Source organism: Phyllobates terribilis, unplaced genomic scaffold (genome assembly GCF_046119375.1).
Source record: "Phyllobates terribilis strain yellow unplaced genomic scaffold, ASM4611937v1 Scaffold_2__4_contigs__length_985480577, whole genome shotgun sequence".
Lineage (NCBI taxonomy): Eukaryota > Metazoa > Chordata > Amphibia > Anura > Dendrobatidae > Phyllobates > Phyllobates terribilis.
In genome coordinates, this window is record NW_027362762.1 from 605,800,656 (window position 1) to 605,815,306 (window position 14,651).

Below are 14,651 nucleotides of genomic sequence, written 5' to 3' on the forward strand. Positions count from 1 at the left end.
CCTAACATGTCCGCCTGCATCTTCCTCACAGACCGGCAGTTTGCCGGGGACACCCTTATCAACCCCGTCTAAGCACAATAGCCAGCCCTCGGTCCCTCAGATGTGGACAAGTAAAAGACCATTTCCTCCTAGCCATGAGAAAGCTAAGAGGTTGAATTTCACCATCTGCAAGCTCTTGGCTACAGAAATGCTGCCTTTCCACCTGGTGGACACAGAGGATTTTCGAGACCTTATGTCCGTCGCAGTGCCCCAGTACCAGATGCCCAGTCGGCACTACTTCTCAAAGAAAGGTGTGCCTGCGCTCCACCAGCATGTCGCACACAACATCACCGCTTCTTTGAGAAACTCTGTGTGTGACAGGGTGCATTTCACCACAGACACTTGGACGAGTAGGCATGGACAGGGGCGTTACATGTCGCTGACTGGGCACTGGGTAACTATGGTGACAGCAGGACAAGGGGCTGCTGTCCAAGTCTTGCCGTCCCCACGAGTTGTGCGTCAATCCTCTTTATGTCAAAGTTCCTCCACTGCTTCTGCCTCCTCAACCTCCTCTCGGTCTTCCACCTGCACCCAAAGCCTGTCTGGTCATGCCACAAGCTTTCTAACTGCGCAGAAGGGATCCTGCACACCTCCTTACTATGCTGGCAGTAGGGCTCAACGTCATCAGGCGGTTTTTACATTGAAATGTCTGGGAAATGTGAGTCACACAGCTGAGGAGTTGTGGTCAGCTCTGGAGAACCAATTTCATGAATGGTTGTCTCCACTGGACCTGAAACCAGGGAAGGCCGTGTGCGACAATGCTGCAAACCTGGGTGCGGCCCTTCGCCGGGGCAATGTCACACACGTGCCTTGTATGGCTCACGTGTTGAACCTGGTTGTCCAGCAATTTTTAGCCCACTATCCCAGACTAGATGGCCTTCTGCAGAGGGCACGGTCGCTGTGTGCTCACTTCCACCGTTCGCATCCCGCAGCTCAGCGACTTACATCTCTACAGAAGTCGTTGGGCCTGCCACTTCACCGGCTAAAATGCGATGTGCCTACCCGGTGGAATTCAACTCTGCACATGTTGCAGCGACTGTGGCAGCACCGACAAGCCCTGGTGCAATACGTTCTGACGTATAGCCTGGGCCAACGAGATTCAGAGGTGGGGCAAATCACGCTGGAGGAGTGGTCTCAGATCAGGGACCTATGCACCCTTCTGCACAGTTTTGAAATGGCGACGAAGATGTTTAGTGCTGACGATGCCATTATCAGCATGACTATTCCGGTGATTTACATGCTGGAGCACATGTTAAACAGAATTCGGAGTCAGGTGGTGGCACAAGAGGAGGTGGAGGAAGTAGAGGAGGAGGAGTTGTATGCGGAAGGGCTAACATCTGCAAGGTCCAGACGGTCGGCAGCACCAAGGCGGCAGGCATGTGAGGGTGGGGGAGATGATTTTACCAGGGCGCATGGTAGCAGCCAAACTAGTGAGGAAGGTGCAGGAGCCCAGGAAGAAGTGGAGGACGAACTGATGGAAGACTCATCAGATGAGGGAGACCTTGATCACATTTCTGTTGTGCGAGGTTGGGGGGAGAGGACAGAGGAAGGAAGCATGATTGTTACCTCGCCACCAACACAACAGGGACTTGGTGCTCCTGGATGCGCAACACACATGAGTGCCTTCTTGCTGCACTACCTGCAACATGACCCTCGAATTGTGAGAATTAGAAATAATCCTGACTACTGGGTTGCCACACTGTTAGATCCCCGGTACAAAAGTAAATTTGCAGAAATTATTCCTGCCATAGAAAGGGATGCACGCATGCAGGAGTATCAGCAGAGACTGTTGCAGAATCTTACATGTGCTTTTCCACAAAATACCAGTGGTTCACGTAGTGAATCTTACAGTTCTAACTTGCCAACCGTGGTCTGTATGGAATTGTTCAATAAAGGGCCCAAAATTAAGATAACATAGATGGGAGAGGTCTCTATGAATAGGAATTCCTAAGTATTTGATACCCTGTGAGGGCCAGGCAAAGGGAAAGTTGGACTGGATGGAATCCTATATGGATTTAGGGAGGGAGACATCGAGGGCCTCAGACTTCGCTGCATTGATTTTAAAATTTTACCATGTAACAAAGTGATCTATTTCAGCCATAACAGCAGGGATGGATATATGTGATTGAGTGATATATACTAGGACATCATCAGCAAATAGAGAGCACTTGTACTCGGTGCCTCCCACCTCAATCCACCTAATATTGGGGTTATGGCGAATTGATGAGAGCAGGTGCTCCGTCACTAGGATGTATAAGAGAGGGGACAGAGGACATCCCTGCCTTGTCCCATTGGTGATTGTGAAAGGTGATGAAAATGTTCTGACGCACCCCCTGGGCCTTGGGACACCCGGAGCCGGACCCTTTTTGGTGGATGCTGGTGGTTGTAGTCTTCGTGGCGGCGATCCGGTTCCGTGGCTCAGGGCGGTCAAACCAGTGGCGGAACTATTTATGTGGTTTTGATGTTTAAATGTCCGACTACGCCACCCGTGGATTGCGGTCAGAGTGAACCGCCGCTACAGGGCAGACCGCTAAGGCTGGTGTTGTGGGTGCAGCAGAGCGTAGCATAACTCCCCACGGGAGGAGTATAGCCTCAGGGCAGTGTATGCGGAGGATGGGGGTGATGGTGCAGGGCAGCAGCAGTAACAACACGGAGTCAGTGATGCAGTTCAGGGCCTTTACTCACAGTTCTTATTATCCAGACCACGTCTGCAGGTAACGGCTGCCAACGTCGTACTGTGCTCACCAGGTGAGGGGCTCAGACAACTCCCAGATAACTTTGGAGCGCTTCACAGGACCCCCTTTGTGTGTCCTTTGTCTGGCCTTTCTTACCAACACTTCTGTCCGGCTGCCTCGGGCCTCCTCTTGGTAAACTTGGCGCCAGTTTCCCTGACCCTATGTGGTGCCTTCCTAGCGGGTGGAGCAAGGGGCTGCGCCACATAAAATGTCAGAGCCTCCGGTTTCTAGCTGAGGGTCGTTTCCTGCCTCCACTAGTTCGGGGACCGGTCTCCCCCTTTGGCCTGACCCCTCCACGCAGGTGGATTCGGGCGTGCGGTGGCGACTCACCCGTCCGCACCCCTGGGATCCCTTCATTCCTCGTTCCTGGAGCCTTCTCCACTCCTCTTCCTTCCTTCTCCCTCTTGCAGGCCTGGGCCTCTGTTACTAGGCCCGCCTCCGGAGCAGAGCTCATGCAGAGCCCCTGCTCCCTGCCACTTCTGCTCAGACTTCTCTGCACTGAACTAAGATGGTGCCCACCTTTTATACTCCCTTCTCAATGCACCCAGGAACTGCTTCCTCCCTGCTCCTGCACTACAGGGTTCCCCTTCCTCAGTGTTCCCTCCCCCCACTCCAGCCAGGGACAGGGACTGTCGTGCCCATCTCAGGGGCATATTGGTCGCCCTGCCCCACGGCAATGTGGTGTAATGCATGCAGGTGTCGGGTCCTGATCCACACTCCATCCTTACCTGAGAGTGAGATATCACACCTCTGGGTGAGGTGCAATACGTCTGTAGCAACCGAGCCCTCAGGGTGCTACAGTTCCATTTATCTTCAGCCTAGCTGACGTATTGCGAAACAGGGCCGTGATTTTGGCTATAAAAGGGTCCCCTAGACCCCTACCCCAAGCTCTTTAAGAGAATCATATATGGCGTGCCAGGAGACTCTATGGAATGCTTTCTCAGCATCCAACGAGAGTATCTAATTACAAATTTTTAACTGCATCTAGCCCAGGAAATACTTTGTGCCTAGTAGCAGTGTCTGCTAGTCAGCGGATTATCCCGGCTGTTAAGCAAGCTACACCACCTGTAGTATAGACACTTAATTTTTTCAAAGGAAATGCTTCGGGACCATGGGATACTTAGTGAAGAGCATCAGGAGGCACCCCAAGGCATAGGGGCTGGGACTGGCAGTAGGATGCCTTGCGGTGGACAGCCGAGCTCGATCCTTATTAAAGCTTTTTAACTGCAGCAGCTTTAGTGGACGCTACTGGAGCTGGAATTACCGCGGCTGCTGGCATGAGACTTGCCCTCCAATAGATCCTTGTAAATGGATTTAAAGTGTATTCATTCAAATTAGAGAGACAATTTAAATTAAAAAGCTTAGAGCTGCCTCCACCACAGGGGGGCTCGCTCGACCCACCAGCGGACAGGCACCAGTATTGGGAGAGGGGGGCTGGCCGTCAGGGTTCACCGCGGCTCTGGCACAAACCCGGCGACACGGAGGTGGCACGGGCAGGAGCGGACTGGCCGTGTCGGCTTCTCACTTTTTGGATTTTAGAAGGGCATGACATGCCTATATCTGTGTCTCCCCCTCCTTTTACTCCTCCACCTCTTTTATTTTCGCATGACTATATGTACTTGTCACTTTTCCATGTGTTAGTTATGTCTTCTGAGCAGTTTGTCAGCTTTTGGACACCTTTGAAGGTGTTTTCTATGTGTTTCTATGTGTTTTTGTTTGCCTGCCATTGGTTTTAACGGTGTTCGAAGGTGTTCGACGAACAGTTCGGCGAACCGAACCGAACTCGAACACTACGGGGGTGGCTCAACACTAGTCTTGATAATTGCCAATAATTTCCATCTATTGTCTATTCCATTTGCACAGCAGCATGTGAAATTGAATTTCAATCAGTGTTGCTTCCTAAGTGGACAGCTTGATTTCACAGAAGTTTGATGTACTTGGAGATATATAGACAGTATAGACCAAAAGTTTGGACACACCTTCTCATTTAAAGATTTTTCTGTATACTTTACAAAAAAGTGTGAAGCAACTGAAAATATGTCTTATATTCTGGTTCTTCAAAGTAGCCAAGAGTGTGCAAAGCAGTCATCAAAGCAAAAGGTGGCTACTTTGAAGAACCTAGAATATAAGACATATTTTTAGTTGTTTCGCACTTTTTTGTTAAGTATATAATTCCACATGTGTTAATTCATAGTTTTGATGCCTTCAGTGTGAATGTACAATTTTCATAGTCATGAAAATACAGAAAAATCTTTAAATGAGAAGGTGTGTCCAAACTTTTGGTCTGTACTGTATATATATATATACATATATATATTATATATATATTATTGATATATATATATATATATATATATATATATTCATCTGAACTAACAGTTCATCTGAGGACTAATCCAGCTGCACATATTCAGTGGTCATAGCAGAAGTTAGGCAGGCAGACAGGGTATGTGGCAGTGCATATAGTGTAGGAGGGTCCATTGCACATTCTGTTTGCTGCTGCTGCTGTGACAGATATTTGTAGACACAGCCACAGATATCAGGGGCCAGGGCTAATTTTTTTTATCTTAATTCAGGTTATTTGCTTAAAAAGCAAGGCAGGCAGTGTATGTGACAGACTGCAGTGCATGATACAGCACAAGAGAGTCCATTGCACCTTCCGACTGCTGCTATTACAGATATTTGTAGATATAGCCCCAGGTATCAGGGGCCAGGCTATTTTTTCAACTTAATCTTGATTATTTGTTTAAAAAGCAATCCAGAATACACAATTTTTCTTCTTCATTTGCTTGTTAGCACTGTAGAATACAGCTAGATCTTTTTCATTTTATAGAGATAGAAATCCAGAAATTTGTAGTGAACATGGAAAATATTGGCGTCCATTTCCATTTTGTTGCAGTGTGTCAGCGAAGCTATTCACACGAGGTTGTTGTGAAGAATGGTATTAGTAAACTAGTGGCTTGAAATTTAAAAACAGTGGTTCTCCATCAGATGTATCACATATAACTGCGTTCCAAATTCAGCCATATCTGGCCTCTATTTCCATTTTGTTGTAATGTGTCAGTGAAGCTATTCACATGAGTGTCAGCAAACCTATACAGACGAGGCCGCTGTGAAAAATAGTATTAGTAATCTAAAGGCTTGCAATTTAAAACAGTGGTTTTCCGTCACACATATCACATATAACTGCAAACCAAATTCAGCCATATCTGGCCTCTATTTCCATTTTGTTGTAACGTGTCAGTGAAGCTATTCACATGTGGTTGTTGTGAAGAATAGTATTAGTAAACTACAGGTTTGAAATGTAAAACCGTAGTTCTCGGTCACACGTATCACATATAACTGCATTCCAAATTTAGTTATTGACAATTCCTTTTTAATTTCACAAAATGCATTTATTGTTTGTAGAGATATGAGCCATTATCTGATTCTAAAAGCCACTTTATATTGCTGTATATACTACAAGTGAATTGCTGAACGCAGATTCAAGTCACCTAAGGGAATGAACAAATACAGTACAGTAAAAAAAAGTGATTCTACAAGTGGAAAAAAAAGTTTTAATCATGCCCCACTTTCCCATATGTGGTATTTCCACATCCAAAAAGTACAATCTACCAAAATACACTACAAATATTTAAAGATACAGCAAAAAAATGCAATAAGAAGCAATCAAAATGTTATATCCACCAAAAACAAACCCTCACAGCCTCATCGACTGAAAAATGAAAATGAAGCAGATCTTGAAAAGTGGCAATTTTTTCCACCAACTAGCATTTTTGATATCTCTGCAATCAATCCGATTGAGAGGAAAATATTTCCAGGGTCATTTTTACCACATAATGAATACTGTGAAACTAAAACTCAAAAAAAAATATATATTTTTTTGCAATTTCACCACACTTTTTCCAGTACATTGCATGGTAAAATTAGTAGTGTCAATCAAAAGTAAAATTTGTTTAATTAAAAAGAAGCCATTATATGGTTATGCCGATGGAAAAATAAATCACTTATAGCTCTTACAGGAAGGGAAGGAACAAAAGAACAAAAGTGGAAAATCACCATGTAAGGAAGACATTAAAGACTTCCTTATGAGACTTCTATTTCAATAGAAGCTAAACTGGGAATTCTCTAATTGCTGCAAACAAGCCAAGAGCTTTATTTGCTGCCCTTACTCATAGAGGGGGAGCAAAGATGATGTTCTGTTGTCGCAGAAGGGAATGAAATGTTGCTGTTAGTAAGGATATTAGAATACATTGGATAAAATTTTCCTATTCCTATATTTTTCTAACAGTCTTTCTGTAGAAAACTGTAATTTAGGTAAACAGTTTTATATCTGACCCAACTTCTTATATGGAAATTTTTATAGTCGGCATTATTGGAAAGGCAGTGTGGTGTGGTTTGCACTAATTTATCTTGAACTCAATACCTTTTTTCTTCTCTTTTACATCCTTAGCTGTTTCACCTTTCGATTGAAACATAGTAGCTACAGCTTTCTTTGTGGATTCCACGGACTTTGAACTGGAGTTATATTCTTTATTACTCTTTTCTGATAAAAACAAAACAAAACATTAATTAAAATAAACTGGATAACAGAATACGTCTTTAAAAATAGTTTTCATTATTTTAGTCTGATGCAGGCTAATTTCAAAGTTATTTAAAAGTACAAATTATTTTATTTTTGCCCTGGTGCAACTAAAATATGGAATGGGAACAGCATGGGGAAGATGCCTGGCTCCCAAGTCTCTTCTGAGAAAAATGTTGTCAGAGTATTATGCCATTTTTACGGACTGGCAATAAATCATACAAACCCAAAGCAAATATCGTTGTTACAGGAAAAAATGTTAGGAAACATTCCTTCTTGTATTATGACTTATATAATCATGCAAAATTTAAAAGGAGAGAAACAAAAAAGCCTACTCCACCCCTTTTGGCTATGTTCACAAGTAGCATTTTTGCATTTTCTCATTGCTTTCAATGGTGAAAGAAACATTTACCAGTAAATGCAATTTTAAAATTTTACTACCTTATCTGGGCATGGGGTGTGTGACATGATGAAACATTTATTGTTTAATTTATGAAAAATGAGATTACTGGTCAACTTTTAACCCTTCCTAACAAAACAAAAATTTGGTTCTAAAATTGTGCTGATGTAAAGTACATGGTGGGCCATTTATATGGATACACCTAAAATAGGTGTAGATCATGCACAGTGCATGATCTATCTAACTTGTGTCAGTGCAGCGCTGACAGACTGCATAACATAGGCATGCTGCTGCATCCCTATGCTATACAAGTGATCAGCCTACAAAAAATGAAAGCGCCATAGCGGGACCAAGTGAAAAAAAGAAAGAAAGTGGAATAAAGTAAAAAAAAATCTAGAAATCAAAAAAAATAAATAAATAAAAGAAAAAAAATAAATATATATAATAATAATAATAATAATATATATATATATATATATATATATATATATATATATATATATATACACACATATACATATATACACACACAGGGTGGTCCAAAAGTAGGTGGACAGAAAGTGTAATAAGGTTATGAAGGGGGTGATTTATCAAACATGGTGTAAAGTGAAACTGGCTCAGTTGCCCTTAGTAACCAATCAGATTCCACTTTTCATTCCTCTCAGGCTCTTTGGAAAATGAAAGGTGGAATCTGATTGGTTGCTAAGGGCAACTGAGCCAGTTTCACAGATCTAGTTTTCACAGATAGATCTCCCCCAAATCTGTTTTCTTTTCAGATAATTCAGATAACACATAATGGCAAATAATTTAAATACATATCAAAGAAAATGGATTTTAACAGAGTATTGGAAATCTCAAAATGCTGAAACCGTTACAGCAAATTGGGTTGAAACATTCGGTAATCAAGCCCCAAAGAGACAAACCATTTACCGTATTCGTGACAAATTCAATGCTACTGGCTCAATCCTTAATGCTCTAAAAACTGGTCGACCCAAAATAGTCTGTACAGAAGATAATAAACAACTTGTTGCTGAAACATTTGTTCAGAGTCCAAAAAAGTCCACCAGAAGAGCCTCTTTGGAATTGAGAATTTCACGAGCTTCTATCATGCGAATCCTGAAATCTATTGGGTGGAAAGCTTATCGTCCACATCTAATTCATGGTTTATTGGAGGATGATCCAGACAGGTGGCTGCAATTTAGTGAGATTATGCTTAATAAAACTGAAGAAAATCCAGTAATTTTACATAACATTATGTGGAGTGATAAAGCTTCTTTCAAATTATCCGGCCAAATTAACAGACATAATTGTATTTACTGGTATAATGAGAACATGCATTTAACATTGGAACAACAACTAAATGAGCCCGGTGTCAATGTTTGAGGTGATATTTCAAGTTTCGGTGTTTTAGGACCAATATTTTTTGATGGAACAGTCACAGGAGATAAGTATCTCGAAATTTTAATGAATCAAGTTGTTCCCCAGTTACAGCAACAGCCTAATTCAAATGACCTTTATTTCCAACAAGATGGGGCCCCTCCACATTAATCAAGAGTAGCCCACGAGTATCTTGAAACATTTCCTAATAAATTGATTGGCTGAAGAGGCCCACTTGATTGACCGGCACATTCACAAGTCTTGACCCCAATGGATTTTTTCTTTTGGGGAGTACTCAAGGACAAAGTTTATAGTCGAAAACCAAAAAGTGTCAGTGATTTGAAAAATTACATAAGAGATGCATTTCAATAAATTAATACCCAAAGAGACTTGTGCAAAAAAGTTTGTCGAAGCGTAAGAGGCGACTTCAAAGCTGTGCAAATTGTAATGGAAAACAGTTTGAGCACCTGCGCTGATAAAATTTAAGGGCTTTTGTATTATTGTGCAGAATAAAATTGAATTGTCAATTTTATGCTTGTGTTAGTAAATATAATCTAATATATAAATCAAAATAAATGTTATTATTTTCTGGCCACCTAATTTTGGACCACCCTGTGTATATGTATATATACAGTACAGTCCAAAAGTTTGGACACACCTTCTCATTTAAAGATTTTTTCTGTATTTTCTTGACTATGAAAATTGTACATTCACACTGAAGGCATCAAAACTATGAATTAGCACATGTGGAATTATATACTTAACAAAAAAGTGTGAAACAACTGAAAATAGGTCTTATATTCTAGGTTCTTCAAAGTAGCCACCTTTTGCTTTGATGACTGCTTTGCACACTCTTGGCATTCTCTTGATGAGCTTCAAGAGGTAGACACTGGAAATGGTCTTCCAACAATCTTGAAGGAGTTCCCAGAGATGCTTAGGACTTGTTGGCCCTTTTGCCTTCACTCTGCGGTCCAGCTCACCCCAAACCATCTCGATTGGGTTCAGGTCTGGTGACTGTGGAGGCCAGGTCATCTGGCGTAGCACCCCATCACTCTCCTTTTTGGTCAAATAGCCCTTACACAGCCTGGAGGTGTGTTTGGGGTCATTGTCCTGTTGAAAAATAATTGATGGTCCAACTAAACACAAACCGGATGGATTAACATGCCGCTGCAAGATGCTGTGGTAGCCATGCTGGTTCAGTATGCCTTCAATTTTGAATAAATCACCAACAGTGTCACCATCAAAGCACCCCCACACCATCACACCTCCTCCTCCATGCCTCACAGTGGGAACCAGGCATGTAGAGTCCATCCGTTCACCTTTTCTGCATCGCACAAAGATGCGGTGGTTGGAACCAAACATCTCAAATTTGGACTCATCAGACAAAAGCACAGATTTCCACTGGTCTAATATCCATTCCTTGTGTTATTTAGCCCAAACAAGTCTCTTCTGCTTGTTGCCTGTCCTTAGCAGTGGTTTCCTAGCAGCTATTTTACCATGAAGGCCTGCTGCACAAAGTCTCCTCTTAACAGTTGTTGAAGAGATGTGTCTGCTGCTAGAACTCTGTGTGGCATTGACCTGGTCTATAATCTGAGCTGCTGTTAACCTGTGATTTCTGAGGCTGGTGACTTGGATAAACTGATCCTCAGAAGCAGAGGTGACTCTTGGTCTTCCTTTCCTGGGGCGGTCCTCATGTGAGCCAGTTTCTTTGTAGCGCTTGATGGTTTTTGCAACTGCACTTGGGGACACTTTCAAAGTTTGCCCAATTTTTCTCACTGACTGACCTTCATTTCTTAAAGTAATGATGACCACTCATTTTTCTTCACTTAGAATTTGTATTATGGCAAGAAAAAAGCAGCTAACAGACTATTCAGTAGGACTATCAGCTGTGTATCCACCAGACTTCTGCACAACACAACTTATGGTCCCAACCCCATTTATAAGGTAAGAAATCTCACTTATTAAACCTGACAGGGCACACCTCTGAAGTGAAAACCATTTCCGGTGACTACCTCTTGAAGCTCATCAAGAGAATGCCATGAGTGTGCAAAGCAGTCATCAAAGCAAAAGGTGGCTACTTTGAAGAACCTAGAATATAAGACATATTTTCAGTTGTTTCACACTTTTTTGTTAAGTATATAATTCCACATGTGTTAATTCATAGTTTTGATGCATTCAGTATGAATGTACAATTTTCATGGTCATGAAAATACAGAAAAATCTTTAAATGAGAAGGTGTGTCCAAACTTTTGATCTGTACTATAATATATATATTATATATATATATATATACACACATACACACATACAAGTGCTTCTCACTAAATTAGAACATCATCAAAAAGTTAATTTATTTCAGTTCTTCAATACAAAAAGTGAAACTCACATATCATATGGAGTGATTACAAACAGAGTGATATATTTCAAGTGTTTATTTCTGTTAATGTTGATGATTAAAAGGGTATGTGGTAGTGCATATAGTGCAAGAGGGTCCATTGCACATTCTGCTTGCAGCTGCTGTGACAGATATTTGTAAACATAGTCCCAGATATCAGGGGCCAGGGCTAATTTTTTTAATCTTAATCCCGGTTATTTGCTTAAAAAGCAAGGCAGGTAGGGTATATGACAGACTGCAGTGCATGATACAGCACAAGAGGGTCAATTGCAAGTTCCGACTGCTGCTATTACAGATATTTGTAGATATAGCCCCAGGTATCAGGGGCCAGGCTATTTTTTTCATCTTAATCTTGATTATTTGTTTAAAAAGCAATCCAGAGTACACAATTTTTCTTCTTCATTTGCTTGTTAGCACTGCAGAATACAACCAGATCTTTTTCATTTTAAAGCGATAGAAATCCAGAAATTTGTAGTGAACATGGAAAATATTGGCCTCCATTTCCATAATATTTCCATAATATTAGTAAACTATAGGCCTGAAATTTAAAACAGTGGTTTTCCGTCAGACATATCATACATAACTGCGTTCCAAATTCAGCCATATCTGACCTCCAATTTGTTGCAGTGTGTCAGAGAAGCTATTCACATGAGGTTGTAGTGAAGAACAGTATTAGTAAACTACAGGTCCGCTTTGAAAAACCATGGTTCTCCATCACACATATCACATATAACTTCGTTCTAAAATCAGCCATTTCTGGTTTCCATTTACATTTTGTTGCAGTGTGTCAGCGTAGCTATTCAGAGGAGGCCGCTGTGAAAAATAATATTAGTAATTTATAGGCCTGCAATTTAAAACAATGGTTTTCCGTCAGACATATCACACATAACTGCAAACCAAATTCAGCCAATTCTTGCCTCCATTTCCATTTTGTTGTAGTGTGTCGGTGAAGCTATTCACAAGTGGTTGCCGTGAAGAATAGTATTAGTAAACTACAGGCTTGCAATTTAAAACCGTGGTTTTCCGTCAGATGTATCACATATAACTGCGTTCCAAATTCAGCCATATCTGGCCTCCATTTCCAATTTGTTGAAGTGTGTCAGAGAAGCTATTCACATGGGGTTGTAGTGAAGAACAGAATTAGTAATCTACAGGCCCGCTTTATAAAACCCTGGTTCTCCTTTACAGATGTCACATATAACTACATACCAAAATCAGCCATTTCTGGTTTTCATTTACATTTTGTTGCAGTGTGTCAGTGAAGCTATTCAGACGAGGCCGCTGTGAAAAATAGTATTAGTAAACTACAGGCCTGCAATTTAAAACAGTGGTTTTCCGTCAGACAGATCACATATAACTGCATTCCAAATTCAGCCAATTCTGTCCTCCATTTTCATTTTGTTGCAGTGTGTTAGCGCAGCTTTTCACACGGGGTTGTTGTGAAAAATAGTGTTAGTAAACAATAGGCCTGCAAATACACAGCCAATGCCCCACAGGCCACAATAGTAAATTCACACATTTCGAATGCTTGTGCTCGAAACGTTGCATTTTAGGCTTGTGTTGAAGGAAGCTTTCCGCAACCTGATGGCGGCATCCGTCCCTCGGTACTCCGTCCCCCACCGCCACTATTTCTCCCAGTGTGCCATCCCCGCATTACACAAGCACGTGTACCACAACATTAGCCGTGCCCTCAACAATGCAGTTACTGGGAAAGTCCACCTAACCACGGACACGTCGACAAGTGCTTGTGGGCAGGGACGATACATCTCGCTGATGGCACACTGGGTTAATATGATGGAGGAGGGGACTCAGTTGGACCTTGGGATGGAACACATCCTCCCGACGATTGTGAGCCCTGGGTGAATCAGGGTGGCCCCCACATTCTACAGCATCTGCACCTCGTCCTGCTCCTGTTCAGCATCCATCTCCGAAATGACCACATCAGTCAGAAACTGTAAGCACTGAGGCACTGACTCGGCCAAGCGGCAACAGGCTGTGCTGAAGTTAATATGCTTAGGTGACAAACCGCACAATGCTGAACAGTTGTGGACAGCTCTAAAAGAGCAGGCAGATCTGTGGCTGACACTGCTGAACCTACAGCCAGGCATGGTCATGTGTGATAATGGCCGGAACCTGGTGGCAGCTCTGAGATGAGGCGAGCTCACACACATGTACCATGCCGGGCCCATGTGCTTAACCTCGTGGTTCAGCGGTTTCTCAAAACCTACCTGGATCTTCCGGATCAGATTGTCAAAGTACGCCGCTTGTGTGCTCATTTTAAAAAGTCAACTACAGCTTCCTCCGCCCTTGCTGTGCTTCAGCAGTGTTTGCAGCTTCCAGCTCACTGACTGGTGTGCGATGTCCCCACGAGTTGGAACTCTACATTGCAGATGTTGGGAAGAATGTGAGCAGAAGAGGGCAGTTGCTGACTACCAGCATCAACAAGGTCATCAGTTTTCAGGTCAGATTCCACACATAAGACCTCAGGAGTGGACATGGATGTCAGAAATATGTACCACCCTCCAAAACTCTGAGGACTCCACAAAGATGGCGAGTGTTGATAACGCCATAATTAGCATCACCATCCCACTTCTCTGTCTTCTGAAACGCTCTCTGCACACAATTAAAAAGGATGCATTGCAGGCAGATCACAGTGAGATGGAGCAAGGAACCTTGCAGAGTGATTACACACAACCCAGCCTCAACTCATCCCAATGTGGTTTGGGTAACAATGAGGAAGAGGAGGAGGAGGAGGAAGAAGGAGATCGTTTTCTGCGCTACAGAAGGAACTACCTGCACAACTGTCATACCATCTCTTCAGTGTGGATGGCCTAAGGACAGGGAGGAGGAGGAGGATGAGGAGAAGAGCATGGTCAGTCATCCTCTTGGTGAGGACACATTTTGTGGAGCCAAAGGTACGATTGCCTGATTTATTTTTTGGTGAACAACAAGATTTTTTTTCCTTTAAAAATGCTTGTTTATTGTATTTTCGTTTGAGACCCAGATCCTCTGGTGATGAATCACAGCGCATAGGGTTCATAATGTCACTTTTGCGCAAAGAACCTCAGGGATGGGCCTTTTCTCTCCAACCTAGTGATCCGTGCTTTAGATCAGTGGATAGTT